The sequence below is a fragment of the Cebus imitator genome, unplaced genomic scaffold (assembly GCF_001604975.1).
Source record: "Cebus imitator isolate Cc_AM_T3 unplaced genomic scaffold, Cebus_imitator-1.0 Scaffold1, whole genome shotgun sequence".
Lineage (NCBI taxonomy): Eukaryota > Metazoa > Chordata > Mammalia > Primates > Cebidae > Cebus > Cebus imitator.
Genome location: NW_016107316.1, coordinates 14660028 through 14664733, shown reverse-complemented (window position 1 = coordinate 14664733; position 4706 = coordinate 14660028). Strand labels below are relative to the sequence as shown.

The following is a 4706-nucleotide window of genomic DNA, read 5'->3' as shown; positions in this document are numbered from 1 at the left end:
TCTGGTGAGAAGATTGGTTCTGTGCACGTATTGGGGTTCCCTCCTTTGTAAAGAGTCCTGCAAACTGAAATGCTGAGTTCGTCCTAGATTGTTACTGTGCCTTTTACATTTCAACTGATGCAATTGCAGATGATAGTTGCAAGTAGCGAAGATACAGAGACATGGTGGCAGCTTATTCTCCTCTCCTCTTCCCCGATTTCCCCACCCCGGCCAGCGCCTGCCTTTGCATTTGCCGCTGCTGTCCAGCGTGCCAGCCTCCTGTCAGCCTGAGTCGTCTGTGCCTCCCTTCCAAGCCATGAATCATCAGAGGTGCTGTGGCTTTTCCAGCTTTGCATTCCTGGCAGAGGTGTTGTTTCTTCCTAAAAGTGGAGGGGAGGGAGTTGCTAAGGAACACCATTAACATGCTGACAGCACAACAATCTCGGAGAGTTTTGGCCTCAGCCGTTTGACTCTAATCAGGAAATCATTTTTAGAAAGATTTGTCAGTGTAAGAAAACAAGCTCCTGAACTAAATTAGGATCTGGATTATTTTCCCTCTTCTCTCAATCTGCAGTGCAAGTCAGACTGGTGAGCCATCATGGTTTTGTGTGTGGTGAGTTTGTTTCTACTGCACATTTTAATTCGGAGCTCCTGAAGGTGTCTGTGTTTATAAGGACTGTGTTTTTGGAGCTGCTCCCTTGGAGGTTTGGTGCTTGTTTCTCCTTCCCTCAAACTGCTTGGCTTTTTTGGCAAGGCAGCCTAGGCTTCAGGACCCTTTAATCTGATTTTCCTCTTCTTTTTCTTTTCTTTTTTCACCCCAGTAATGAATTCATTGCATGTCTCTGGGAAATTACGGTAATCCATTATACTGTTGTCTCCCTATCTTTGAAGCAGGAATAATGGTATTTAACCCACCTTTGCAGTATACTGAGTGGCCTGTCAGGGTTTCTTCTTTAGAAGGACAGCTGGAAAACATTTTAATAAATGCTCCTTAACTGTATGCTTTAAAAATACATGGGGTCAAATGGCAAACAGCTCAGTAATAACTAGTTCGGCAAACCAGACTAGCCATTCATCACTCTCGGCTACTTCTGTCTTCTCCTCTTCCTCTCCCCACATCCTTCCATTTCCCTGGGGACATGTTATCCCCATTTGGGGTTAGAGTCTTTGGGCGGAAGCTAGAATTTTGTTAGTTGCAGACCAGCCCCTGCTGCACATGCAAATTTCATCATCTTTTAAGCTGCAGGAGTAAGTGAGTTTCATATCCTGTGATGCCTCTGGCAGACAGCATTTAAAGATGGAGACGTGAATGACAAGCTCGTGGTGTTGCACAGATGATGCGTGGGACTGGACCCTTGTTCTCCATTATATGCCTGAGGTTTCATTTCCAATACAATTAGGGACCTAATAATCACACTTAGGGATGTCCACCTGTGCATATCAGGATGCTTTACTCGCATCACCCTTCATCTCATGAACCTCAGGCCTGAGACTGGCATGACCTTCCTGAAGAACAGGGTGAAACGTGCTTTCTAACTTTATCTTTGTGTCTCCTTTTCTATGCAGATAAAGGGGTGGGAGTGCACAGACATTCCATGGACTGAGGACAATTCTACCCAGAGTGCTGTGTGAACCCATCCTAGGGATGAGAAGACAGCCAAGGCTAAGCCCTTGTGTTACTTGCAGGGCGGGCGGCTGAAAGGGTCATGGCAGCCAGTTGTGCATGAAGGCTTTAGATGGGACACTTACCTGCACTCGGAGACCCCAATACTCAACCATTAGAGATTCATTCCTTCAGGTTTGGGGGTCTTTGGGAATTTTCATGTCGGCTCTGAGAAAAAGATTTCTCTTGGGCTTTGTGCGGATACTGCGGGCTCCTCTCATTGGATGGTCCTATGTTGAAAAATGCCACTTCCACCCTCTTCAGACTTCTGAATAGAAAAGCTTTACCTGTAAGAGGACTCATGACCCAAATAAAAATCCAGGTAAACCTGAATTTTCTCATTTCTCCAACTTGTATGAGTTGAGTAGACAATTTAGAGGAGTTGGGAAAAGAGATGAGTTTTGATGAGTTCTCAAGGAAAAAAATAGGTGATACAGGAATTGCTCCTGCTCAACTTCAGAACAACCACATGTGCAGGATCAAGGGACAGGACAAGCCTGACGTTCCCCAGGACGAACAATACTTGAGGTGTTTCACTCTGAACTGCTGGGATAAGTACTCCACCAGCAACTGAGCTCTCTAACCAAACTATGGAGCTGTTGAAGAAGGACTTCTCTCATTGCTACTGTAAGGTTAGGGGACTAGACCTAGTGATTAGCCAGCTCAGTGGATTTGTGTGGGTGCACACATACATGTATTTCAGCAACAGAAACCCTTCCCTGCCCATTTAGCTTATGTGGAAGGCCTACATATTAAACAGATAAAAGCGGGGCCATCTCACTGAAGTGGAGGAGGGGGTGGAGAACTAAAGTCTCACCACTTGGCCCTCCCTTGCCTGTCCATCCCTACATGATCCTCTCCCTACAGCTGCTCCCAAGGTATGTCTGTGGAATCCTAGGGCTAAACACCCTTGTCACGCTTTACCCTTGCACTTTTACAGATGAAGTCACTGAGGCTCCGAGAACTACTTAGTTTGCTTTGCACCATGCACATAGGACATGCTCAACAAATAAATCAAACACATCTGTTTCTTAACTGTGAGGTAGAAGAGTTACACTAAAAGAGACAGAAATTTGCTGTGAACCTAGGTTTTTGACTTCAGTGGAAAGAGAAGGGACTTCCGGTCTCCTCTCAATTTTCCCTGCTTCCAGGAGCCCACCCACTTCCTTCTGGGCTGTCACTGCTGTTTACACAATGCGGCTGGGACTGAGATGAATGCACAGGAAGGGACTTTCCTTCGGTGCTAATGCAGGAAGGAACATGGCATCGATCTATCTGCAATTATAAGCTCAATGTGTTTCCCTCGAATTTTTAGACAAACCAAAGGTACTTTGCAAGTGCAGTAGAGCTTCCAATTAGGCATTTAAGTTCCCCATTTCTATTTCCCTAATGACTTGGCTCGTGCTCTTGCTTTATGAAATGAAAATAGCTTTATTTGGGCATGAGAATGCAGCTGATTGCATGCTTAATATGCTTTTGCAACAAGTTTCTGTCTGTTTCTAGTATAATGCAATGGACAGAATAATACATTTCCATGCTTGTTTTTTTCCTACATATTCATGATCATTTGCTCCAGCTCCATCCTATGCTGAGGGTGGTGTGGTCTAGGTAGGAATGTCCAGAGGGCTGGTGTTTTAAGGCTTCGGAAGGAAGGCCATTCTCTAAGCGTTGGGAACTGGCCCCAGGGCCATTTTTGTGGGGGAGGGTATAGGGTTGTGACTTACTGATAAGGTTTGATTCTGTGTCCCTGCCCAAATCTCATGTTCAATTATAATTCCTAGTGTTGGGGGAGGGACCTGGTGAGAAGTGACTGTATCATGGGGCAGATTTTTTTCCTCTTGCTGTTCTCACGATAGTGAGTGAGTTCTCACAAGATTTGGTTGTTTAAAAGCACTTAGCACTTCCCCCTCTGCTCTCTGTCTCCTGTCACCGTGGTAGATGTGTTTGCTTTTCTTTTGCACTGCCACCGTAATTCCAAGTTTCCCGAGGCCTCCCAGCAATGGCTCCTGTGCAGCCTGTGGACTGTGAGTCAATTAAACCCCTTTTCTTCATGAATTACCCAGTTTTAGGTAGGTTTTTTTTATAGCAGTGTGGAACGCACTAATACACTTTATCAAGTGTTGAATGGTAGGTATCGGTGATAGGTCTGGGGCAAATCACTCGGAAGAGGTAAAACAGGTGCGGAGGACAAGCAGGAGGTGCTGAAGGACATCAGCTGCGTTTTAAGAGCGCAATAGCAGGAATGAAGAGCCCCTCTAGATCAAGCTCTGTGAAGCTATTAGGGTTAAGAGTTAAGAAGGTTTTTCTTCATTGGAGGAACAGACCAGAAAGTAAAAGTTGTGCCCATTTCCAACTTTATCGATAGCTTCGAACACTGCACAGAGTCTACTGTAGTTTCTGGAAGGCCAGAGGTCATTCCTCCTTCAGCTGTTCGGTTTGCAGAAAACCTTGCATCATCTGTGGCCCTGAAATATTTCATACACCTGGGCAGCACTTTAGAAAGCCACTCAAGAAACCCTCCAGTCTTCTCTCTGCCCAAATCCTCCCCTTCCTTCCAGCCCTGTAGAAGCAGAGGAGCCTTCTGGGATGCGGCGGCCGATGCTCTGCGTGCCTAATGCTGTCACTCTGCACCATGGCGTCTGCGCTGTCTGGCCACATCACGGTTAGAAACATGTCATTTTCTTCTCTGGTACCCAAGGATGAACATTTGGGCACAGGCTGGTGTCCCAGAGAAGAGAGGAGGAAGGAAAAGCAACCCGTGCAGCCTGTGGAACTGGGAACTGTGAGTCAATTAAAGCTCTTTTCTTCATAATTTATGGAGTCTCAGGTAGTTTTTTAACAGCAGTGTGAGAACGGACCAATACACTTTATCAGGTGCTGAACGGTAGGAATCAGTGATGGGTCTGCGACAGAGGAAGCCTGTCGCATGCCTGACAGGAAGTGGAAGCGGATACTGGGAAAGCTGGAGCCGGCACAGCCCTTCTGGTCATCCTGGCGCGCAGCGGCGGGTTGAGAATGGCCTCAGGTTTCCTGTTGCTTCTGCCTGAGTGGGGCATCAAGGTTT

The 4706-nt window shown here is 46.3% G+C and overlaps 1 long non-coding RNA gene across 1 annotated transcript; it reads left to right on the top strand.

The window, feature by feature from the left end:
* Positions 1-564: 564 nt before the first annotated feature.
* LOC119471011 lies at positions 565-4413 on the top strand. Its single transcript, XR_005200005.1, has 3 exons — positions 565-683; positions 801-834; positions 4341-4413. It is a non-coding gene; the product is annotated as an uncharacterized LOC119471011 (long non-coding RNA).
* The last annotated feature ends 293 nt before the right edge of the window (positions 4414-4706 follow it).